This window comes from Pseudopipra pipra, chromosome 1 (genome assembly GCF_036250125.1).
Source record: "Pseudopipra pipra isolate bDixPip1 chromosome 1, bDixPip1.hap1, whole genome shotgun sequence".
Lineage (NCBI taxonomy): Eukaryota > Metazoa > Chordata > Aves > Passeriformes > Pipridae > Pseudopipra > Pseudopipra pipra.
Window position 1 is genome coordinate 55,540,946 of NC_087549.1, and position 27,559 is coordinate 55,568,504.

Consider the following 27,559-nt stretch of genomic DNA (forward strand, 5'->3'; position numbering starts at 1 on the left):
GAAAACTCAACATTTTTAGCATCATAGTAACACAAATCAAAAACTTTATATATAAATATAAAATTAATTACTAAAATACTTCCATATGTAACATTTCACACTCTTAGTATTTGTAAAGATGCAAATGGTCATTCTGTAATTAACCAAAATTATTTGAAGATAATATGAAGCAGGGGTACCATATTACACCATGGTATGGTGTACCATATTGCTGGTCTAATGATAAGCCTAATCTTTAATCCCGTGTTTAAAAGTAAAATTTTGGTTGCATGTCTTAATAATATCTCCAGCTTTTAATGACTTGTGAAAATGTTAATTAAAATAATTACAAAAGTGAAAAATTGTCAATTTTTTGTGTTATCAGCATATAGATACATAAGAATTTCTGTGTATAATTATTACATGTATTTTGCAACTCAACTAATGTTCATTTTCCAAGACACAAAATGTAATTTTTATTCTAGCATTCTGCAGAGAACACATAATAAAAATTATAAATTAACAACAACAAAAAAAACCCAAACAAACAAACCCCCAAAAAATCCCCAAAAAGCCCCCACAGAAGTTATTCTTGATGGTAAGAGCCTTTGGAATTGTATTGAAGGAGGAAATCAATACAAACACTGTCACTGAAACTACTTCATCCTTTTGATGAAAATGTCAGTAAACTGTGGTAGAAATGTTGCATCTTATTTAGCAGAGAAAAAAAATTGCATGTACATAATTATAGATTGTGTTTATTGTAGGATGCCAGAAGTGGCACAAATGATAAACACTTCTGTTAAAACTACTGAGGCATATTGTGATTTCGCTTTGTCCCATATGGCTTGCCCAGAGAGATCATTTTAGATAAAGAGTTTTCATATTTTCCTGCAGAATTTCCAGTTTTCCTGAAGAAAAAAAGTGAGAAAATGGACTAGATCAGATATTTGTTACCCAATTCAAAATGGATTAGCAGAATGTTTTGCACAAACACTAAAAAAGTCAGTTTTAAAAATGAGGGTAGACTCTTGCAGCAACATATTGCAAACTTTATTTTGCTGTGAAGCTGAGCATCAAGCAACCACATGAACTCCTACAGAACTATTTCTTATAATGAAATAAAATAAGCTTTACTTGCCCGGGCAAGGTATGACTAATGAAAAATAAACCATCCCCACACTGATTTATAAAAGAAACTTCAAAAAATAATACATCCATTTTTTTTTATTAATAAACAAGATAAAACCTCTCAAGAAGAATTTTGTCAAAGAATAAAGAGCTCTTGGCCTGTAGCTTCAAGTGCATTCTTTCTAGACTTTTGAACAATTGAATCACCTGACAAATTAAATTTATTCCATTTAGTGGGTGCAGTTATCTTCTGGGTTAGAAAAGTCATGTGAAATTCCAGTGAAAGGAAAAGGAAAAGAAAGTAAAAGAAACACAGAACAATAAGTGATACAAAACTTCTTCCTGTGCTGCCTGTTTAGAAAGCATATGAAATGTGTTTTTTCCTTTCTGTTTTTTTTTGGTTTGTTTTTTTGCTTTGTTTTTTTTTTTGTTGTTGTTTGGTTGGTTTCTTTTGTTTTTGGTTTTGGTTTTGTTTTCTTTTTTGTTTGTTTTGTTCTTTTTTGTTGTTGTTGTTTGGGTTTTTGTGTTTTTTTTAGAGTTTTGTTTGTTTGGTTGGTTTTTTGTTTGTTTGTTTTTGTTTGTTTGTTTTTTGTTTGTCTGAAGTATTTTCAAAAGAAATTTATTTTTCCACTGTACCGAAGTACACAGAGTGCTCTTAAAAGCTATGAAATAAGTACCAAAACCAGAAGTTTCATCTTAACTGCACAACTATACAGATGACACGAGTTGTCTACCAAATACATGTGTAGTATATTTAATTTATCCAGGACATATAGGTTCAAACATATCTACTCCAAAGTAATTTTCAAGGGTTTGGGTTCTAAGCATCTCTATTGGACTTATCTCCATTTCCACTCACCTCCTACAAGCCCATCAAGTCTATGAGCCTCAGCTGCATCAGCAAATTATATATACCTGGAAAATGTAATGGGAGGTGACCCAGATCATCTTTCTTTGTATCAGTCATTCAAAATACTGAGACACAGTCACTACTTGATTTATTCCAGAAATCAGAGAACTGTGGACTGTTAGTTGTCAATCTGGCAGATAAAATGCTTAAGTGGGCTTTGTCTCTGCTTTGCTGGATCTCCTGGGCTAGAGGATTTCAGGTACATGCTGAAGAAGCTGTCATCCTTTTCTGGCCTTCAGAGTTTTCTCATATGGACAGAGTCCTTTCTGGAAAGCAATCCTTACCTCATCTCTCATTTCCAAGTTTTCTTTTATTATTTTTTTTTTTCTGTGAAGAAATCTTATCAGACTTCCTAACTTCAGTTCTTATCAGTGGTTGGAGGCACAAAATATAATACATGTTTGTCATTTATCCTGTCAACATTTCCAAACAGTTGTGTAGCAGCAGCATTTATCATTGTGGAGGTGGGATTGGTAGTGTAGCTAAGACTCCATGCCTTTTACAGACAATATCTAAAGAGAACTGTCCTGAAAGGAGTTATACACAAGATGGCTTTCCAAATTTTTCTAACTAGACTGAACACCGGGGACTCAGTGGACATACCTGCAACCTGCTATCTGTTTTGATTACAAAAGGCAGCTGAACAACAAGCATAAGAAAGAGTAAATATGGGAAGAAGGGCTAGGCTGTTTTTGCTGTGAGGGGTGAGTGTTTTCAGGATATTTTACATTTGTGTGTTTCAGGTCTGATCTGTATGGAGAGAAATATTGTAATGCAGTTTTGATGACATAGCAGTGATATTTCTGTAACTGATAAATTACAATAATGAAAAGTTAACAAAATACTTTATCTATGTAACAGGAATATATATCTGTCCTCTAACCAACCTGTTAGGGCTTTTTTCTAAATTGACCTATTCAGTGACTCTAGTACAAGGATGTAGGCATGAGCAATTTTTGCTAATAAAGCGTTAGGTGTCAGCAACCCATATCTTGAAGGCTGTTGGGAAAAAGGAGACTGTTGCAGGGAACCTCAAAAGTGCAGACACAAGATGATAAAAGTGTTGTAAGAGAATGAAAATAAATCACAAGTGATTAATTATGTGCCACTGAAAATGCAACCTTAATAGTTGGATAGGAAAGGTAGTAAAGCGTACATAATTATGCTGCCAATTGCAGCTTGCTATGAAATAATCACTAAAGAGTTCCTTGGTACTGATTTCCTCCCCTGGGATAAAGGGACATATAAAAATGTTGTGGGAAAACATATTTCTGAGGTAGCCCTTCCCTGGGCATCTCATCATATGTCTCTAATGTGTTGAGTCTCATTATGTGTTCTGATATAATATTGCATCATAAGTTCTAACACGTTGAATCCAAAAGACCCTAAAGTCTAAGCTAGAGGCTTAGAACATCAAACCCAGGCCATGAAGCTGACTGGGAGCAATGGAAGTTTTCCATCTAAATATTACTTAGTTAAAAAAAAAAAAAAAAGAAAGAAACTATCATGCAACCAGGACATCTCTTGTCGTTCTCTTTTGCAGATGACTAGTTACTGCAAGACTGTGAGATTTCTCTGCCCGGAAATTATTTGTCTGGCTCAAGCTAGATGATGAGTCAGGCTTGGAAATTGTCCTAGAGTATGTTAAGGTCTTTTAAGCATGATCACTATTAAAAGCAGAAGCAGCTTCAGTTTTATGTGTGGCTTGCTCTTGAAACTGCCAGTATGATAATGTGGTATGCACACAGCAGTTAAATGTTAGACATTAGATGCTGGACAGTCACATGGCAAAGTAAGAAAGATTCAATGTAGGGTAATGCAGACTTATTTATTAAGCAGAATGACAAGACCCACTCTAAATCACCTGTCCCAGAAAACCTGAATGACTCTTTGGACCAAATATCAAGGCATTGCAAATACAGACACTATGATTAACAGGCTAGAGTGCTGCAAATTTTTATCAGAAAGTTCTTTATAGTGATGCAAGCCTATGTAAGCATTTGCATATTATCATAGTCCCAGAGACTACAGAAAAATCTGAGGTAGAGTATGACAATTATTCAGCTAAATTTATCAATGGTTGAGGACATGCATTAATAATGGACCATTAGTGATTAGTGATGACAGAGATATGACTTGCTCAGTCTGAGGTAGCACATGATGAGAGCAATAACCATAATGGAAAAAAGCTTTTACAATCAGACATCAAATGACTAAGAAGCATTTCACCTGCTACCAGTATTAATAACGTCAATAACAGTACCCTTGGATATGAGGAGGTTCAGAAGGTTTTGAAGGATTACTTCATAGGGCTATTACTAGCCACTAACAGTATGTAACTAATTGTTTCTTTTCTTTCTATCTTTCTTTCTTTCTCTTTTTTCTGTTTCTTTCTTTCTCTTTTGTTCCTTCTTTCCCACCTTCCTTCCTTCCCACCTTCCTTCCTTCCTTTCTTCCTTTGTTATCCACTGAGCTAATAAAAGTGAAATTTGTTCTGACAGAAACTACTTTCAAAATTAAAAAAAATTATTCAGATTTTCTCCTCCATAAAAACAATAAACCAATAAATTATGTATTGAAAAGACAGAACATGAAGTCCAGCTAGCATTCTTTACATCACAAATAACATTGAAAAATATATATCTCTAATTATTAAAAAAAAAAATAAAATTACCCAATTAAATATCTATTTTGACTTTGGATCTATTCATGTATTGGACCAAGGTAATGTTAGTAGTTACATTCAATGTAAGGTGACAAATGATGCATTTATAGTATTGACCAAATAATGCACTGTGATAAACAGGATTAAAAAGACAGAAATTAGTATTCTTTTACATGTCAGAATATTAGTTATTAGAATTTACAATTATATTACTCCTATATCCAGTGACAAACTTTGAATTTATCACAAATGCAGTTATTCCTTCTTATTTTTAATTTAATTTCCAATGTGATTAAATTAAATCATCTTCTTCCCCTCTCCTTTTTTAAGGCCAGAAGGTGCTTAAACTGTAATTATTTAAATGATAAGACTGCAATTTAAGATAGCTAATTACAATGCAGAACTGAGCAGATAAATAAGTAGAAAGTGATTTCTTCGGTGTGTTTTTTTAAGTTTTAGCTACATTAGGAGTGTTTTACAAGAAAGAAGTAGTACTTTGTCTTTCTGACAGAAAAGGTTAGACTGACCATTAAAACAGCAGCCAGGATGCATGCCAGGAACAACTTTGTTTAGCATGCATTTAAAAATTCAAGAAGATAAAAGCCACCACCTTCTCAGTGACAGCAGTCCAGCAAGGAAGGCCTAATTCTGAGGATTAATCCTTCAGGAAATGAGAAGTTTCTAGTCTTCTTAAAACAGTGAGGGCATATATTCATGTTGCACCTCTATACTGGAGCCATTCTGAATTCTGTTTTTTTCAGGGTTGTGTAGATACAGAATTACCCACTGTCCATTAAATGTATTTTACCTTTTCATTAGATACAAGTATGGACTAGATTTTAAAAAAGAAAATAGGCTTAGCAGCATTCTACTACTGGTTTGGTTTTTGTTTGGTTTTTTCCAAACTGAAGACAGTCTTCCATTTTAATTTGAATGAAATATAGTGTTGAATGGTGGTTATTTAAATATTTTAGAAGGTGGTCACAGTATCTTTTTTCATATATTTTATTTTACATGAAACACAACACAAAATACACAACTAAAAGCAACAGAAGTTACTAAAAATTCCTTTGTCATGGAATAGTGAGAAAGCAGATCTGTATTATGGCTTCTCTTTCTATGTGAATTGAAAAGAAACTTTGGAGATTAAAAACTGACAAAAATGAAAGGGGTTTTTATTTAGTTAAAATACATAGTAATAAAAAAACCAACAAAAAACTATGTAAAATGAGACAATGAGGACAACTTGATCCTTGGAAATGGATGATGACAACTGTTTAAAAATAATAATAATTAAAAAAATTAGCATATTATGCACCTCCTTCCCCAAATATTTAACAAAAGTGTAAAGAAATAGCTTACTGACTCAACAAATGAGGTTTATTTTTCCTGTCAGAAAGAGAAAGTACTCATTGCAATATTACTAAGAAAAAAATATCTTCAGTAGGCTTTTCTTTGAACAGTTCAGTGTGTTTCACAAAATTTTATTCACTGATACTGAAGTAATATGTCAGCAATATGAAATTCATGTTCTTAGGATAATCACAGTGGAAAAGAAGAAACTCCTCTAAGGAAAAAGTTCCATGGATTCTGTTTTTTAAAATAAGGGATTAAGAATACTTCAAAGAACCTAAATGTTGCTTTGTTTCTGATTGTTCACAGCATAAGTATTACATGAATGATTGCAATGATAGATGCTTTCTTTATGTTCAAATGTATCTTTCCAGGTAAATAGAAATCACTGAAAAATTCTGCCAAGGTGGCCATTGGAGTTTCCAATTTTTGTTTTGAGAGGAGAATTTTCTAACTGTTTGGGGTTGTCTAATGCTTCTCACTGCCTTTTTTGCATGTGGCTTTACTTGTCACAACTGGTCATTTTAAACCAAATTAAACCCTTCATTTAAGTGAGCACAAAACCTTTCACTGACAATTAGTGTATATTATGAAGCAAAATCAAATATTTTTTATATATTTTAGCTAACACTAAAATCTAAGTCATAGAGGAGAAAAATATTGGATTTCTCTTTCATTTTCACATCAGCAATACATGTGGAATACCAACTTCAACAACACAAACTCAATATTTATTAAAAACTCCTTAGGATATGCCAGAAGTTGTGTTTGAATAGTTTAAGGTACTATGACGACTTTTAGTATTATTATTTCAGATGAATTAAAATTCTCTTATCAAAAAAAGTATCTAATTGTGGCCCTTCACCAACAGCCTGAACTCTAAGGTACAAGTCCGCTGACCACAAAAGCTTGTGGAGTTTCTTTACAACCAATCAGCATAATTTTCAACATAACAATGAGCTCTCTTTCCTTTTAAGGATTTTGTTTTGGTTTGAGTTTGTTGGGTGTCAGTTTGTTTGTGGGTTTTGATGGTTTTTGTTTGTTTTTGTTTTGTTGTGTTTTTTTTTGTTTGTTTTTCTGTTGTTGTTGGAGGGATAGGATTTTTTGTTGGGTGTTTTGTTGTTTTTGTAAGTCTGGGGTTTTTTTCTCCTGTAAGACTGAGTATCTTTGTTGTCTGATTTTAGTACAGTAAGAATGATAAAAAAGACAAATACATAACAGTGATAGTGACTGGTTTTATAAAGAAAGTTTACAATAGAAAATGAGCAGCAAAATTTACAAGTTAAGAATGAATTGTAACTTTTTTTCTACATAAAATTTTTTCTTGTTTAGCTCTTCAGAATGTTAAAACTGAATAGTTTGTTTCTCAGTAAAACTGAGAACTCACACACTTTAAATCTGTTGCTAAATATTTAGCCACTTATCTATGATCTCACCAGTTAGTCTACCTCAATTCTCAAGCTGAACTGCAGTCCATTAACTTTAATATCATAACAGACATGAGGTGATCATGACTGATGACCTTGTTAAACTTCTTTGTATGGAAAAGTTGCAAACAGCTTAGTTTTGTCACGATAGAAACTGGCATTGGTTGCCTTATTCTACTCTATCTCCCATTAAGTCACATCACAATTTGGCTATTTTACCTACAGGTAGTGGCAATGGTTTCCTAAAATATCTGCCTGTGAAAGATGGAAAAACTACATCCCATGATATAGTTACCTTCTCCAAAATTCACATGAGATCTGCATCCTGGCAGTTATGCAGTTTTTTAGACAAAAAGTTTTTGTAAGTTTATAATTTATCTCTCACACAAATAAGTAAAATTTAACCACTACAAGCTAAGTGTCTAATTCTCACCTTCTTCCATCTTCTACCTTTTCATTTTAGGCTATGAAGAAATCCATATATTTGAGTTGAGTGTAGCCTACACGTGGTGCACATAGGAGGCTTTCCAAGCTGTGTCAAAGGATGAGTACCTTTTGTACCTTTTGTACCTCTTGTATTTGTATCAAGCGATAGGAAACAAAGATCATGTTTCTTTCATCAGACCAAATGAAAAATTACATTTTAAAAGTGTACAGGATATAGGATTGAACTCTGGATGCTTGAAAAGAGGAATCCTGATTTCATTTGACCTAAGAAAGCTGCCTCGGGGTATCTTGTAATGGATTTATGAAAAAGACAGCTTCTCCCCAACTCCTGTGGTGACTCATCAAAACCTGTTCTGGCTTTGAATGCAAGAGAGGAAGTGAGGAAGAACTGAGATTTCAGTAAGAAATGAATTTTTTACTGGGAATCTGTTCTCTGTTCATCAACAAGATTTTGAAAAGTCTCGTGGACATACCCACAATGTAATGATCTTTCCCTCTTGTATGGTTGTTGTTTTCTGCATCATAAAATCACAGAATTCATTTAGGTTGGAAAACACCTTGATCCTAGGAGTCTAGAGGTCTGTGGATCTGACTTCTCATTTCGTGCACAACTCCTATGACAGCTGTTGCTCAGTATAGTTTTCCATCAGTTTTTGAAGTCTTTTAACAGTCAGTAGTTTTCAACCATTTCATTTACTTCCAAAGACAGCTGGGCCCAAAACTGTGTTTTTGCAGCCTTGCATTAAGACCTGACAAGGAGCTGGTTGCAGTTCACATGAAGTGCTTGGTCTTGCTGTTCCTGCAGATGTCCTAGAAAACTTCCCTACCTCTCCCTCCGATTCTGTCCTTTTCTTTCCCTTTATATGGAAATATTATTCACTATACACATAATGATTGTGTCAGAAACATTCTGCTTCAGCCCAGTTTACCTAAGATGCTTAGTTAGCTCAAGTCTTCTAGCTCTTTACATGAGCTGAAAATCTGCTACAAGCCTATTATTATTACTATCCGACCTCCACCTCTCACAGATGGGTGGCAGGTATGGATCTCTGGATATGGTTACCTTTGCTTTCCATTCTTGATGGAGTTTTGGTTTGGTTCTGTTTTTTTTTTTATCTTTCTCTGGCTTGCTCCTGTTCTGATCACTTCTTTACATTCCCATCGTGGAAATGTGATCAATCAGCCTTCTGTCCAATTCTCAATACTCTGCCTGGGAAGTGAAGGTCAGGAGGTAATGAATTAACCTGCAATATATTCCACACTTTGGGATTCATCAGAAAAAGAGACTGACTTGATTAGAGGCCAAGGATGATTGAAAGCTATGGGTTAAGTAGCATAGAATCTGCCTCAGAACTTGGTGTCAAGAGTTTGAAAAAGGATTCTAAATTGGAAAGACCGTCTTTTTACCTCCCTGTCTTACTACTAAATATGCATGATCTCTTGGTCGGGATGAAAAATTAAGACTTGTATTCCTGCACTGCTTTTAGTACAATGAGGTACAATGTACACACTTGCTAATTGGGTATCCTTGTCCATGTTTTCCTGTTAAGCAGACTGAGACTTGTGGCACACCAACTGCTCATAGCAGAGGCAAAAGTGAGAAAAATAGGAAAAAAATTCTCCAAAGTAGGAACAAGTATGAACTTGAAAATTTCTGCCTCAGCATAGGAATCTGTTAGTATTGATGAAAAACTTTCTTTCAGGACATAGAATAATTGTGAATGCTACAGTTCAAGCTAATAAATGCCTAGATAGTGGCCAATGCTATAGCTGTCTTTCCTCTACAAGATAATACAAGTAACCTTTCCTCCGGTAGAAGAAAACTGGAAGAGGAGACTGAGAGGAGACCTCGTCACAGTTCCTTGTGAGGGGAAGAGGAAGGGCAGATACTGATCTCTTCTCTGTGGGGACCAGGGACAGGACTGAGAGAATGGCCTGCAGTTGTGTCAGGGTAGGTTTAGGTTGGAGATTACAAAAAGGGTTCTTTCCCCAGGGAGTGGTCGGGCACTGAACAGACTGCCCAGGGTAGTAGTCACAGCACCAAGGCTGACAGAGCTCAAGGAACATTTGGATGATACTCTCAGGCATATGATGTGACTCTTGGGGATGGTCCTGTGCAGGGCCAGGAGTTGGACTAGATGATCCTTGTGGGTCCCTTCTAACTCAGGACATTGTGATTCTGTGATTCTGTGATTCTGTGATTCTGTGATTGATTCTGTGGTGAGGGACAGGAACATCTTTTCTTCTTGCTTTCCTTAAAATAATCATCTTTTGTGATTACTTTAAATAATGAAGTACTGAAATAAAACCAGGACAAGCATTCACTGCTATCTTGTAAAGAATGATCTAAGTAGTGAATTTGTTGAGGAGGGCTTTTAGGTGGGGTACTTTCTGTGTATCTATTTCTCAGAGCACTTTTAAAGGGGGAAGAGTAAGAATGGGGATCTGTCTGTGGTTTCTCATCCTTTAACCAATTTCCCCATATTATATTTTGTTTATAACACTCAATACAGCTTCATAACTGTTTCTTACACTACCAACACATTCAAAGTTTAATGAATGTAATTTGTGAGAAACCGCTCTACTGATAGTGATGGATAACACCAAGAAAAAATTCCCCTCTGATCAGCATTGCTGTTCTAGACTTAGAACAGATAGGGACTATATTCTGTGGTATATAGAATATACCAAAGGGGATGGTGAGCTTTTTTAACCATGAGATTGGTACTGCCTTTTAGAAATTTTACTACTTTGTTAGAGTTGTTTTTTATCAGTGATGTCAAAAGTAGGGAGAGTGCCTGTATGCCCAGCAGAAACGTACCAAAAGTTGTTGAATGTAGCACTGAGCAGGAGGGAAAATGTAGAGGATACTGTGAGAAGAACACCATGAAAATGTTCTGCAGATCTGATGTGTTTAAGTATCATGGTAAGTCTACAAGGAAGTCCATCATTTGAGACGAAGACCTAGAGGTCTGAAGGGTAACAAGAAGCCATACAGCCTGAGACAGATAATGAAGCAAAAGATCCAAAATACCTGTTCTCTAGCTACTTAGGTGAGATGAGTCTAAGTTGGCATAATGCAACTTGCAGTCACAGCTGGATTGTTTGAGTGTTTCACATTGAACTCCTCTGTTCCACACAGTGAAAGAAAAGACACAGAGTAGCCAAGTTCCAGGACTCACTGAAGTGAGTATTTACCCTCAGGTATTTACCCTCCAATGTTAACACATGCTGGGGTACTGAAGTGTAAGTCCACTACCTATTTAAGTTCATGCCATTCAACTTATTTAATCAAAACAAAATAAAACAAACCAAACATTAATAAAAAAATGAATATATATGAGACAGTTTGCATCCGTGTCGTAACTTTGTGCAAGACTATCAGTAACTATCCAATGGTAGGGAATGGAACTGCCTTTGTGTGTTTTATGGCAAGTGATATTATAAAGCATGGAAATTAGCACAGAAATGCTTGCACGGTAAAGTAATGAGGAACAAATGCCCAACAAACAAGTCAGTACTTACTGTGCAAAATTTCTCTGAAGACCTTTTTTTTTAAGATTGTGTTATATTTAAATACTTCCATTTTGGATGATAGTGGATGTTTCTTAGACAAGTATAAAGATGTTAATCAAAAAGTTTTTTGATAAGTCAGGTTACAGTAACTCCAAATAAGTGGGTAAACAATGAAAACAAAGCTGATTTTATTGTAGAATTGAAAGTATGGGGAAATGCTTGTATTAAAATATATAAGAGAGCTCATAATAATATTTTTGACTGTCAGCCTGTATAACTAAGCATCTTATTTTCCTTACATGACAAACATTTATCTTTTGACTTTCATATATATTTTTTCTTGTCTGTGTGAGACAGATATTTTATTCAAGAGCATAAACTGTTTGCTTTAAAAAAATCCTATAAACCTAGACAGATAAAGATTTCTCCTTCAGTTGTTCAATTATACTTGATTTGATTGCACTAGCACAATTAATCCCTTAACATTGCAAAATACATGAGTCTGAAGAACCACTGTTTTCAAAGGAATATATAAATAGATGTTGAGTTGTGCATAGTTGTTTTATTCCTCGGAAGGAAGCAGTATTACAGTGTAATAGCTTCTGCACTAAAATAAATTATTACTAAAATAAATAATAGTTCTTTACTTTAGGTATAGCCCCTAGTTATATGTCTTGTAGTTCAAATACACAACAGAAAATAAAAAAATAAAAAAATCCCACAAGTTCAAGGTCCTGCCCATGGGTTGGCATATTTCAATGCAATACTGAAAAATGAAAAGTAGTCATCTCTGAGAGATCTCTGCTCATTGCGTAAGTGAGGTTTTTTGTAAAATAGCCAAATATTTGAAATATCTTTTATGTAAAGCATCATGTCCATGTTTTGGTGTTGTGAACATGAGACGGAAATGTGTTGTTATGGAATTCCAATTGCACTTAAGATGTACAAAAAGCTAAGGCTTTCTTTGCTAAGCACCTCATAATCTAATAACAAAAGACAGTCTAGAGTTAAACCTGAGCTAAACAGATATCACAGAGCAGGAGAAAAAAAGAGAAATTAATGTACAAACAGATAAAATGTAATTTCTTCATAGCATCTGCAGGCAGCAGAGCTAGATGTAAAATTTCCTTAGGACGATTAGGGGAGACAAGGAGGGAGTGTTGCCCTCCATGTCAATGACCAAATGGAATGCACGAATCTCTGTATGGGGATGGATGAAGTATGAACTGAGAGTTTATGGGTCAGGATTAAAGGGAGAGCAGGGGCAGGTAGCATTATAGCAGTGGTCTGCCCCAGGCCATCAGACCAGAAAGACTGAATTGATGAAGCTCTCTATATAGAGATAGGAAAAGCCTCAGTTTAACAAGCTTTGGTCCTCCTTCAATCATCCTGATATTTGTTGTAGGGACAACACAGGAGGGCATAAACAATACGAGAAACTTCTGGAATGTATTGTTGATAACTTCTTTCTCCAGGTGGTGGAGGAGCCAACAAGGAGAGGTACTGTACCTAGTTCTCTCCAGCAAGGAGGGGTTGGTGAGGAACGTGAAGCTGAATGTCAGGCTTGGCTGCAGATACCATGAAGTGATAGACTTTGTGATCCTTAGGACAGTGAGGAGGGTGCACAGCAAGCTCCCTGCCCTCCATTTCAGCAAAACAGACTTCGGCCTCTTCAGGGATCTGATTGGCAGACTACCATGGGATAAAGCTCTGGACGGAAGAAAGGCCCAAGAAAGGCAGTTTATACTCAAGGAAAACATCTTTCAAGCTCAGGAAGAATACATCTCAACAAAGAGGAAGTCAGGAAAAAAACATCAGAGGGCTGGCATGGGTGAATAAGGAGCTCCTGGACAAAATCAAACAAAAAAAGGTCATGTCACATATGCTGAAGAAATTCTCCAGTCCTGACAGAAACGAATTTACCTTAAACTAGTGTCAAATTAGAATGATGAAACTGTATTTCATGGTATAAATACTGGAGTTTAGGCATTTCAGAAAGGAATGCAAATTTTTCTTCCCTTGGGGAGTTTCATGCTGGGAATCTCAGAGCTGGGTTCCTTAGTGCTTGTATCCCAGAGACCATATTTCAGTGGCAGTAGTGACAGTCAGCTATTTAACAGCTTCAGCATTGCCCCAAACCAGTTTCCAGGAGAAGAATAATGCCACTTAATCAGTTATAGTAGGTAAAATAAGAAGTGAAAAAGAGAGTTAATATAAAGCTATTTGATGTCTCATATTTCAGGTTACAAAAGAAAGCAAAACATAATTGAGAACTTTTACTTGTTTCTACAAACTAGTGTCTTGATTTTCGTTATGGGTGGAGGGTAATAACAAAAGAGAGCTACTGACCTTCTGCATACATTAGCACACTGCAAGACTTTGTGTACATAATAGGATAAAAAGGAACCTCCAGTATTATTCTAAATGTCACAGGCCTTATAATCTGAATTAAATACCTTAAGGCTGAATTGTTCATCACTGAACTACAAAATAAGCCCTTGAGAGTTTCAAGCATGTGATTCTGTTACTAAATACGTAAAATAGAAGGCATATTAGAAGGGCTCATACATAATAATGCATAAAGGACAACATAGTCAATTTAAACTAGTATTCCTATTATGACAGACAGAAGTGATTGCATATAAATAGTGCTATATGCTTAATATTTTTTATTCATGTTTGATATATGCATACTGAAAGACTACTTGCACATTATTCTCCTCTTTGGCAACATTTAAAAGGGTTATAAATTAATAATTCACAATTTGTTGTACAAATTAAAAGCAACCATACATGTTAGTCTCTTGACTTATAGCTGGACTTCGCAGGCTTTAGACATTGTCAGTTAAGATAATCCTCAGCAAGTCTTCCTGTTTAATTGTGAACCCTCTTGTATGCATATGATTTAATAATTCATGCAAACTACCATGCTGTTTGTTGTGATAAAATTTTTATCTGTGCACACTGGGACACATGAGGACTAGTATTAGAGCTCAGTTTATTCTTTCCTGATAGTTCATGACATTTACATTGGTCTCCTGTGATCATTAATATGCCAATCCAACAGGTTTTTTCAACCATCCTTTTGGATGATTGGCACACTGTCTCTGAAAATCCTTTTTCGTAAATTGAAGCCAACAATATCCCAATGCTTTACTGGATAGTATTGAATTTGTGATGAAGTCCAATTTATTGGTCAACTGCTCACAGATACTTTTTGTTTATTACTTACTAGATGACAGTCTTAGGATCCAAAATCAAAACTGGTATAATTTGGGTACTGATGCTCAATAAATGTTCTTTATCATACAAATACAGGAGGAATACATTAAGGGCTAAGCAAAAAGATGAAGACTAGTTGATTTATTCAGTCTGGCTTCTATTTTCATTGAAAATAATTTCCATTTCAAAACTTTGAACAAAATCAGGCTCTCCTCCATCACAGAAAAAAAAATCCTTTTATATTGTTTTATGATGGATTCGATGTTTTGAAAGACTAATCATATACAAATGTATTTGTTTCTTAATATCCTCAGTCTAGGAAAGCTAATAGGTACTTGGAATGTGAATAGCTGGAGGCTAGCAAAAATAATCAAATGAATCAAAATTGCATATGCAGGGGGGTGTGTTATATCTGCACGACTGACATTCACATAAAAAAAAACCCATAAAGGAATAAATATGTACAAAAAAATATGTTTGTGAACTATACCTACACATTTAATAGTGGTATAATACAAGCAATATGCTAAATAATAGACCACTAAATGGTTGGAGAGAGACGGAAATTAAAGCCAATAAAATAACCTTCAATTTCATAGAGGACTAGGATAAATTTTTCTGAATTTTACCCAGCACAGACTGGGGTTTTTTTTAATCTTCTAAATTTCCTAACGTATCGGTGGAGAAAAGAAAAATTATGAATTTGTGAGAAAAAGTATTCTTATATGGTACAGCAATAATAAGTCTGAAGATATGACCTGGAACTTGCTAATATTTCTGTCACATTAACAGCTGATTTTTTGATTCAAAACATACAACATTAAGAAAATTACAAGTATTCCATTTAAGTCTGCTAGATCTTAACGAACCTCATTCAAGAAAGACTACCAGGTCATTATTATAAATTATCTTTGAAACAGAAGAGTGTCATTGCACAGTAGATGTCTCTGCAAGTGAACTGTTTTTTTGTTGTTTTTATTGTTTTGGTTTGGGTTTTTGGTTGGTTGGTTGGTTTTGTTTGTTTGTTTGTTTTTGTTATATTCTTAAGTTGTTTGGGTTTTTTTTTTATGTGCAAAATATAATGTAGTGCTGTGGCAGAAAATAAGCTGTTCTCTAGCCAAAATGCAAATAAAAGCCAAACTTGAGCTCAGATGAACCATTGCAAGAATGGCTCATTTGCGCGAACTAAAGCAAACACCTTACTTCCAAAAATGCAATCTAAGTTTGATTGAAAATGTTATCACTAACAAGTTTCTCCTGACTGTTGTCACTCAAGTAGAAAGGGAAGATAATAATTTAAATATGTAAGGAAATATTTATCTTTCCTAACCTCTGGAAAACTTGTCTCTGTCACACAAACATACATAGTCGAGCTCAGTGACAGAACGATTAATTTTTATTTGCCTGAAGGTCAGAGAAAAAGTCACTTCCTTCCTTCCTTTCTTCCTTTCTTCCTTTCTTCCTTCCTCTCTCCCTTCCCTCCCTTCCCTCCCTTCCCTTCCTTCCTTCTTGAAAAGTGAGGAAAAAAGCCTAGAAATGTCTGATATTATGCCAATATTATTCTGTCAGAATTACATTACTTTCATATTAAAGTTGATTCTCTTATATAAACTATGGGAATTAGTCTAACGCCAGGAAAACTCAAGTTCCAATGGCATTTAAGCACGTGATTTATTTCATCTGAGAGAGAAATTAAAAGGTCTGCTGAAGCTGATCAGGAGTACTAGATGGACCAAGCAGCTATTTTCCCATGCCCTAAGTTTAGATTCAACCACAGATGAGTTTTGTTTACACAAGCCACAGAAGCAGGGAGAATATCACAGAAAACAAAAGCTAAAAAACATAAAAGATCGTAACACATTTTCCAAGTCAATGAATTATTTTAACTATTAATGTTTATTTGTTTGGGAAGTCTGTGATCTGTTTTCACCATCAGAGGGTACTATTGAACATAGTTCACAGATTTTCGAGGAGCAGAGGAACCTTGTCATTAGAGAACCAGTAGAAATTAGAAGTTGATATTCTAATGTGAGTTAGACCTTAACTCTAAGGTTACTACTGAGAATTAAAAATAACATCATAATAACATCTAATTTATTCCTTCTACCCATAACACATACATTTCTGTATCTGTTACTGATTTTTAGTTTGCTGTAGATAGCTAATTTTGGCTGTACCAGCATTACCATAAGCAATGTGGTCTGGTTTTGTTTTAGGGTTGGACCATGAACGGGAGATGAAACACTCCTGATTGTCATCTGATACTCCAGCATATCCTGAGACTCTTGCTAGTGAAAGAGGCTATTGATGTTCTGCTTATTAGGAAACATTTAAAGCCTCTGTTATGTTACTGTTTAATGCCAAACCAGATATAGAAATGTAGAAATCCAATGAAAAAGAGAGTACTCCTGCGTTATGTTCTGGTTTCCTAGCCATTGCCAACATTTTTTTTCAGTCTCTTGGTTGTAACTCTCTTTAAATTCAGAAACCACCTGGCAAGCATGCTTGTGTTTTAAGACAAAAAATGAAGCTTACTCTACCTGGTCCAGGGCAAACTCTACTGGATTGTCTCCACTGGAGGCTACAAAAGAGAAAAGAAATTATTAGGGCAGCTGCAAACAATAGGAAATGCAAACAAATCAAAGACCTAAAGCCTTAAACCTTGATGTTTCTTAATGCAGATACGAGTAGTAAGGGGAATGCAACCAACAAGGATTAGAAAACTAATAAGAATAAGAAAAAATTCATGATTAAAACTGTTGTTGATGTCAGCTAGCACCCTGACTAGCAGACTCAGCAAACAAGCCAATGATTCTAGGTCTGAGCTAAATAAAGTATGCTGGTCTCAATGACTGCTTTAAATTTCCATAGTTACAGAAACTAGTCCTTCTTCACGTGTCTCCAGTTTGGAGCCAAATCTCTGCCTCAGCACCTAGAAGCGTCTGCTGCCAGACTTGGCTGATTCTAGTAACTAAACAGTGTGTTAATCTTAACTATTTCAGCATTGTATTAATTTAACTTTTACTTCTATAATGACAAGATAATCTTTAATGAAAATCTTTGATGTTGCCTGTTCTGTGAGACTACTCTAAACATGGATTTTCACATATTTCAAACCAGAAAAGCTTTGCCATATCCTTTGCTCGTTGTTTCACACTAACTTAAGGACATATATTTTAACCATATTTCAATCACCCTCAGTTGCTGTCAGGACTGAGTATGATGTAGATGGTGAGTGACACACCAGTGTGGTTCATTACTGGTAATTCTGGCTTCAGAATCTGAATTTTGAGACCCTAGTGAAATATGAGTGATATATTTTCTTTCCCTCTCTTTCTGGCCACATGTTTGGATTACTGAAGCTCTTGTGCAGATTTTACTAGCAATTCTTTTGATGTTATTGAATGCAATAATGCACTGACATGCAGTTATTATGTGTTATTATGTATGGTTTTATGACCCTGTTTGTGGATTTTCTGGCCTGCTTTTTGAGATTTACTTGTACAGAAAGAAAGTACCTTTTTTTTACTTGGAAACTAAATTTCACTATCTCAGTGAACAATTCTGGATTAGTAGCATAGTTACTGATACAATTTTTGATCTTGTGGTTTCTTCTCTGTCTACACTTACTGATGAAACCTGATTTCTCCTTAATGGGAGCACGATTCATCTGAGCCCCTTGGTTACAAATAGGACAGTGAAGATCCAATATTTATATTTTTAGAAAGAAAACAGCAGCAGATATTGTACCCTAATAGACATTTCAGACTCTAATAGCTTTCATATATGTTTTTTAAAAAATCAGTTTTGTTTGCCTTTTTCTTCTAAAAAATGTTGACCAAGGTAGTAAAATTCCAAATCCAGCAGGAGTAGATACACCATAAGCCGGTAATTACTGGGGAACTTTCACAGAGTGGGACTGATCATTCCTATTGGAGCTGCTCACAGTATTCTTCTGTGGTTTCTTTTTTCCTGTCCTCAGAACAAGTTACCAAACCTTTCTTTCTCCACGTAGAGATGCCTGGCCCAACAGTAAATTAGTTTGGTTCCTGTGCCTGAGGTTGGGACCGTGTTCAGGTCCACTAGGGACACATCATGGAACGTTTGCTTTTAACATGTATGTCGACTTAGAAAGTCTCATTTGAATGGATTAGGATCCAAAGGCATTACAAGAGCTCCAGCTTGGCTTTTCTATTTTATTCTGTTACCTTTTGTCCCAAGTTAAATCATAACTATCACCTCTCTCAGATGTAAATTTAAAGAGAAAATGAGCACACAAATGGTAGAGCAATAATACTCTGCTTATTATGTTACTGAATTTCTAAATCAAGGTTCTTAACTTGTATATGATGACTTAAAATTTATCTCAAGTGGATAGCTTTTGACCTTGTAGTCTGCTGTCTTGATCTGAAATTACACTTAACTCATCACTCTCAGTGTCAAAAGATGTATCAGTATTCACAGCAGCAGCAGATTCCTCCAGAGGAAAGGAATGTATCTGTTTAAACATTGTCAATTATTCTTTATCCTCTATATTTAGGCTTTACCATCCACTGGTAATGATATTTTCAAATTTCATTTTTCAAACTGTATGAAAATGAAATCCAGAAATATAAATGTTAAGTGAAAAGTATTTGAAGGCTTTTGTTTCAAATAAGAAATCAAAGAGTCACACTACAGAATCTGTATGTGGCAAGGGGTTGTTGGGTTTTTTTTCCTGTTCATTTATTTTTTTGTTTTATTTTGTGGGATTTATTATTTCTGTTCAAAATAGAGCTCCATCAGCAAGTCTTTAATTCCTTTTGGTTTTAGTGATGCTGTCAAAATTGCCTTCTTAACACAGATAGTGGGACTTTACTATTATTTCAGTGTTCTGTCTCAAAAAATGGTTAGTGTTAAAATATTCTTTCATCAGGATGATTTCAAAATCATAAGTTTATTAAATAATGTAAGAAAATTTTTCTTGTGGTTCTATAGTAAAGGGTAAGAAGATTAAGAACAAGGCCATCCTACTGCTGTATAATGAGCTGTGTACATCCATACTTTTTCCAGCAACTACCAACACCTGTCACTACTAATTTATCAGTGATTATTGTAATGACACTGCAAAAATTGGATTGAAGCCAGAAAGAGATATTTTTCTCAGGTCATGTCTCCAAACTACTAAATTATAAAATCACCAGCATTGACATCATAATATTTTTCTCACCCTTGAAGAGTACGTCTGGAGGCAAAAAGGTTCAGCTCATTAGTTTGATAAAAAAAAAAGTATAAATTTCTCTGAAATTGTTTCTTACTGCCTACAAATTCTGACAAAAACTAAAAAGTATCGTACTATCTTCTTAAGTTTTGAATTGAGAAACCTTAATGTTTTCAATATATGCGTTTAATATTCAGAACTTTTTTCTAGATAGTCCTAATTGAATAAGACTGTGCAGATTTATTTTCTCTTTACTCTTCTAGGACTTCTTAAAATAGGTGAAGATTATTTTTTAAGACAGTTTGGTAACAGGTATAATGCTAAAATGTCATGCATTTCTGATTGCTAGATTCTTTACTTTTCTATAATATATTCTTTGATTTGTCAAAATCAAAATAAAATATAGCACAGAAAGCTGCACCAAATATCTTGAAATTTTGATCCTAGGTTTTAAAAGCTGTAAGAAAATATATCAGGAAACTTGCTTTACAAAGTTTACTTGTTCTTAGGAGAAACAACTTTAGAGAAGAGCAAGTAGATGGAGAAATGATCACATCCAGGATTTTTTATGCTCCCATCATGGACTGCGTAAGTGTTTATATTCATGCTCTACCTTCTCAGGATGTTCCTGTTGAATGGAGATAGTGCTAGATAGTTTATGCTTGCATGTTTCTTAAATTTTTTAACCCTTCCTATTACACAGTAAAATAACATTCTTCTCTAAACTGCTCATTGCAGTTTTGTCAGTCACAAATCAGTTACATGTGATATCTGTAACTCAAAAACTTTTAGTTTCCCTGAAAATTAAAGTTACATAAAGAAAAGCAAAATGGTCTTGTCAGTTATCTTCCAAAATACTTTAATTTTTTAAGTTATTTAGTGTAGTGACTAACATAATTTTATATAAAAAATTTGTCTAAATCATAATCATCAGTTTAGTGGAAGAAAAGATTCAGTTTTGCTGTTAACTTTCTGCACAACTCTTTGCAGTTATTCTAGGCTGAAGGATGATACCAGTGCATGGAGATGACATCTGTAACTGTTTCATACAACAAAAATGATCACAATTATAAACCAAGTTTATAATAAATAGAGGGAATTTTATTTTGCATTAAAATTTACTATAAATCACAATAATTGTTGAAACTTTAGAAGTTTTTCAGGAATGCATGTCAATGTCCTAACAGAGTTACCTTGGAAGAACCTGTTTGTAAGAAAACTCAATGAGGTGAAGAGAAGAAAATTTCAGTTAAGGCTAGATGTTTTTTCATATCCACCTGATTTATTTTGAATATTCTGCAAAATGTTACTGTAAGTCATTCATTAAAATGATATGGGATCTCCAATTACATAAGCTTTTGTGAGGATTCTGTCCTAGTTCTGGTTTAAATAGGTTATTTGTAAACATTGTGAAGAATAAATGTTCAAACTCCTATAAAAAATATTTCTATTATCTTAATTCTCTTTCAAATATTCTGCAGGTTAGAGCAATAAGTAGGTCTAAGATGAAGTTTAAACCATGCTACCATCTTTATCAAATTTTAAGCGCAATCTGTTCAATCAGCTCTGATTGTAAATGCCATCTGATATCAAATTGCATGTTACATACAAATAGATATCCCTGTTCACAAGATTAAAAAAAAAAAAGATGACATGAAAACAGCTTTGTGTTTAATCAGAGGTAGATCTATAAATAGTAGGAAGGAATAAAGCATAAATTATTTTTCTGTGCAGCCTACTTGGAAAGTGGCTACGAACAATAATAGATAACTGGATTGGACTTTGAACTGTAATTCTGACCCTGACACCAGGGCATTTTGATGCTTATTATGTTCTTGCTACTTGCTGTCTGTCATTTTTATTTAGATTGCAACTCTGTAAGGCAGGCTTTGTCCCAGTCTTTGTACAACATGGATCAAATCAAGCTCTTGATTTCTTCTGACTCTTCTAAATATGGATCCTACAAGCAGTTACCAGTTCACCCACATCTGGCCTCCTAGATTAGTCTCAACACTTTCCAAAAAGCTAAATTATATAAGAAAAACAAAGTGTACAGTGTGACAGCAGCAGTTCTCCATATCCAGCTAACTTTATGTTATATTAAAAAATGACTAAATTTAAATTATATTATAAAAGTTCGACATAATTTTGAAAAGCTACATCAGATATATTTTTACAAACTGTTTAGATAAGTAATACAGGCTATGTTATCTATATCCATTTGCCTGATATCTTCACATAATAGATAATTTTTGTCCTTTTATAACATTCTTATATACCTTCAGACGTCAAAGAAATGGGAAGAATTATCAGTGGAATGATATTCAAAATACAACAGTAAATCAACAGTAATTTAATAGCTAATATTTAGAACTAAAACCTCCTTTAGGACACTATTTCCCAAATATCTATGTTGGTAAATTTGTATATTTTTTATATACTTCAGATTGGACTATCCTGTCTGTGTATGTCTATGTCTTGGCATGCTCCCAGACAAGGTCAGATGCATCTTTACATGAGTTTCTTTACATCAAAGAAGGTCATTGGTATCCTGGGCTTCATTAGCAAAGTATTGCCAGCCTCTTGAGGGGGCGGATCCTACCCCTCTACTTATCACTGGTGAAGCCATACTCTAATGCTAGGTCCAGTTCTGGCCTCCATAGTACAATAGAGACATGAACATACTAGAGAGAGTCCAAAGAAGGACCACAAAGATGATAAAGGGGCTGAACCACCTATGAGAAAAGGCTGAGACTGCTGAGAGCTGGGACTGCTCAACCTGGAAAAGAGAAGACTCAGGGGAATCTTATCAATGTATCTACATATCTGAAGGGAGGGTACAAAGAGGATGGAGACAGGCTCTTTTCAGTAGTGCTCAGTGACAGGACCAGAGGCAACAGGCATAAACTGAAACAGAGGAGTTTCCTGCTGAATTAGAGAAAACACTTTCTCTGCACACAGATTGCCAGAGACTTTGTACAGTCTCTATCCTTGCACATATTCCAAAGTCTTCTGCATATAGTCCAGGGCAGCTGGTCTGGATGCCCCTGATTGAACAGGGAAGCTGTACAAGATGATCTTCTGATCTCAACCAGTCTGTGGTTTTTTGATTGTCCGAAATCTGATGTGTTCTTTTTGGTTTAATGCTAGAATAAATCGACAAACTACTCAAGAGATTTAAAAAAGTGTTTTGCCAGCATCATCTTAGATAATATTTGGGGGATTAAAAGCGTAGATTTAAAGAAAAATAAAAAGTTTTCTTCAACAAATCAGATAGAATTTGTTCTGAAAACTTAACTCACAACAAGAATTCAATGCTTTCAGAAACATTTTTGAGGCATAGCTAAATCTTACTAACCTATATAAATGTATACATTTTCCTATAATCAAAATTATAGAGCTGGTCATAATCAACAAAACATTCATGTTAAAGAAAAAAACATATAGAGACAATACTTTCTTTCAATAGAACTTATATTTTATACTATCTGAAGATTTGACCTGAAATGGATCATTAATCATAGAATCACAGAATGATTTGAGTTGAAAGGGACCTTAGAGATCATTTAGATTCTAATCCCCACCATAGGCAGAGATGTCACCCACCAGATCAGATTTCTCCAGGCCCTATCCAGTCTGGTCTTGAACACTTCCAGGGATGGGGCATTAACAACTTCACTGGGCAACCTGTTCCTGTACCTCACTACCGTCACTGTAAATATTGTCTTCCTGATATCTAATCTAAATCTCTCTCAGTTTAAAACTGTTCCTCCTTGTCCTACCACTATCTACCCATATAAAAATCCCTGTCTTTTTTTCACAAACCCTCTTAAAGTGCTGGATGTCTGCTATAAATTGTTCCCAAAGCCTTCTCTTCTGCAGACTAAACAACCCCAGCTCTCTCAGTTGGTTTTCATAGAGAGATGCTCCAGCCCCCTGATTATCTTCATGGCCTTCCTCTGGACCCTCTCTAAGAGGTCCATGTCTGTCTTGTTCTGATGACCCCAGACCTGGATGTAGCACTCCAGGTGGGGGTCTCGTGGGGGCAGAAGGGAAGAATCATATCCCTCAACCTGTTGGCCACTCCTTTTTTGATTCAGCTCAGGGTATGGTTGGCTTTCTGGACTATAAGCCACACTCTTCGTTCATGTCCAGCTTTTTCATCCATAAAAACCCCCAAGTCTTTCTCTGCAGAATTCCTCACAATGAGTTCCTCTCCCAGCCTCTACTCATGTCTAGGATTGTCCCAACCAGCTGCACTTGCACTTGGACTTGTTAAATCTCATTAGGTTCTCATGGGTTCACTTCTCAAGCCTGTACATATTCTGTACAAGCCTGAATAGCATCCCATCCTGTTGTGTCAACTGCTAAGCTCAGATTGGTGCCATCTGCAAACTTGCTGAGGATGCACTTGCTCTCACTGTCCACGTCATTGATGAAGATATAGAAGAGCACTGAACCCAAGATAGGGTCCTGAGGGATACAACTTGTCACCAGCCTTCACCTGGACATAGAGCCATTGGCCACAGCTCTCTGGCTGCATCGAACCAATTCCTTATCCATTGAATAGTCCACCCTTCAAATCTATGTCTCTCCAATCTGGAGATAAGGATGACTTTTGGGATTGTATTAAAGGCCTTACAGAAATCTAGATAGATGACATCAGTCGATCTTCTCTTGTTGATCATTGCAATCATTCCATCCTAGAAGAGCACCAGATTGGTCAGGTGTGATTTGCCCTTAGTAAAGCCATGCTGGTTGTCATGGACCACCTCCTTATCTTGCATGTGCCTTAATGTCGTTTCCATGATGGTCTGCTCCATGATTTTCCCAGGTGCAGTGGTGAGGCTAACTGGCTTGTTGTTTGCTGCGGCTTCCTTTCTTTCCTTTTTAAAAATGAGAGTGTTGTTTCCCTTTTTCCAGTCAACAGGGACTTCCCCTGACTAACATGACTTTTCAAATATAATAGAGAGTATCTGGGCAACAACATCAGCCAACTCCCTCAGCACCATGGGAAGCATGTCATCAGGCTCCATAGATTTGGGCAATTCAGTTTCATCAAGGGATTCTGAATCTGCCCTCCACTTACAGTGGAAGCTCCTTTGCTGTCACAAGTCCCCCCTGGAGGTTCCAAAAGGAGAATGTGGGCATTTCCCATATAAATATAATAAAATGTGTCACACATTTTTTCTAAACTTTTTTTTCACAATATAACTCGGGGTAATTTAATTTTGACACCTAACTTATCTAGAGGTTGAAGAAACACTGAAGCATTCATGAAACATAAAAAAAATCTCCACAGTCCCTAATGCTCATGTTATGTTACCTGTACATTTTGTTTAATTTAGATTCTTTCATAGGTGACAAACAATACTGAGAAAACTTAGATTTGTCAGGATGAATATGTGTGCGCTGCTAAGGGCCATGAATTACCAACAACATTTTCAATAATGAAACACAGCTTTTTAAACACATTCATATATCTTAAAAGCCAGCTGTACATACGAGAGTTTTCAGAAGATGTTTTAAAAGCAAAACTGTAAAGTATGTTGATTTATTCCTTGCCTTGATATTGAAATGCATTATAATTATCCTAGTCGAAGTTTTATGTGGCAACATATCTATTCCAAAAACCATATCTCCAAAGAGGCATTTTAGCCAACACAGCCATTTCTCACAGCATAAAATGCATATGTGTAAATATTTACGTTATATGTACATCATTATCACACTTGTTTGTTCATATTGATGCATGTGTATATGTGTATTGATGTGTGTATCTGCAAAAATATGTATGATGTAGATGATATATAGCTCTATCCACGTGTACTGGTTCTAAAAAACCTGTAGTCTCATATGAAGGCCCCTGCATTTTCATAATAGAATGTTAGATATCCATTTTGATAAGGACTCATATTCAACTCAAGTTATACTTATGCAATGCAGCCTGAAACCTCATAAGAAGCACAAATTTTGTATTCCCTTCAGTCCTATATTCTCTAATGTGACATGAACTTATGCAGTTCCCAGACTCTGGCACTGCGATGCTCCATTGTACATTTTAACGATCCTCTGGTAGCTGGAACCCAACAGTAACAAATCAGGTCGGTAAGTGGGGTGGCTCCCCCCAAAACCTCTTCATGGAACAGGTAGAGGAAAGTCCATTCCTTTAGTGGAAGTTTAGATTGTGCTTGCCCTTCACACAGAATCAAGGGCTGGTGTATTATCCTCATTTTCTGCACTAACTAAACTGTGAACACAGGTAGATTTTTAAGCATCTATTACTATGATTACTGCAACTGTGATTTAACGCTTTTCAGAGAGGTGCTAAATCTGCACTACACCAGACCTCTCACATTTGCTCCCAAAAATCACATTTTCCCCTTTGTAAGCAGTAAGTTTTAAGCACAGACAGCTCCTATTTGTAGATCCCAAATGCTAAAGTGAGATCTTCAGCAATCTGTGTGCATGCTGGACTCTACCCATTCCCCTAATTTCTGCCCTGGGAACACTAACTTTAAGTGAAGAGCTTTTCTTTTCTTCCTCCAATTGTTCCTGGCCTTCTGACTTCATCAGCTGCCAAGGATTCAGCTGCTTAGAAAAGACAGTATCCAGAACTGTTAAGGCATGCTTACCCCAGTCTGGTCCCTACTGCAAGGACTGATATAACATATTTTTCTCTGTTGTGCTTCTGACTGAATATGTGTACTCATATTTAATAGGGAGTGTGGAACAAATAATAACTACAGGTTTATTACATGTAACACAAGTCTTTTTGTAATCTTTGAATCAGAGATGCACTGGAATCATTACTATCATCATAACTGCTGTTTAGAACCAAAAGGTGCCCCTGGAAAAGCATATCACTGGTGCAGATGAACTTTGATGGTGTTTCTGACATTGACTTTTTCATCAAAATGCTCCATTTTTATCCTCGTGCAAAGAAACGGAAATGTAACTGAGCTTAATGACTAGTAACTTATCAGTTTAGTTACTTCTCCTGACCTAGGAGAAGTATTTTGTGATTGGTTTTGATTACATTTTGCAGTGTCATTATAATAATCACTTATGACCACTATTAAACAATTGACAAGCTTTTCATGAAAAGTCTATGTTATTAGGAGTTCTCAGCTTGTCTCTTGACAATCTCTTAGCCTTAATGTAAGAGAATGAAAACATATAATTTGTAAAATTTTCCTTTTTCTTTTAATGTTAAATGCATAAAGCAGCAGAGAAAAGGTAGAAACCACTGCTTGAACTGGTTTTAAGATGTGTTTTAGTCTTTTCACAAGTATAATGGTTGCAAACCAAAAAAAACATACATGAGCTGATTCTTACCCTGAGCTAATGACCAAAAGATGAGGGTAGGGGCAAACCCGATTGCTGGAACGTGCTGCTTCATGAAGGATACTTAATCAAATTAGTATTTACATAAAAGTAAACACATACCTAATTTCCAGCAATATGTTGTTTTGACCTATGAAAGAGGATGAAATTAAAATTTCTTAACAAATCTGCTCAAGAAACAGTGTAGTGGTAGCATTTGTATTTTAGAATCTCATAGCTTTGTATTTAACAACCATTTCTCTAAAATAGAGAAATTTATTAAGTTGTTACCCCATTTAATGCAAGATCTAATTCAGAACTTGTAATAGTACAGGCAACAAATTTGACAGCGTTAGTCTGTGTACTGATTTCAGCTGGGATAG

General features: G+C 35.4%; 1 long non-coding RNA gene across 1 annotated transcript; it reads right to left on the reverse strand.

Moving 5' to 3' along the window:
* Positions 1-694: 694 nt before the first annotated feature.
* Positions 695-27,311, reverse strand: LOC135417512 (uncharacterized). Its single transcript, XR_010432084.1, has 3 exons — positions 27,189-27,311; positions 17,191-17,231; positions 695-890 (listed from the first exon to the last, which is right to left on the reverse strand). It is a non-coding gene; the product is annotated as an uncharacterized LOC135417512 (long non-coding RNA).
* Between the last annotated feature and the right edge of the window lie 248 nt (positions 27,312-27,559).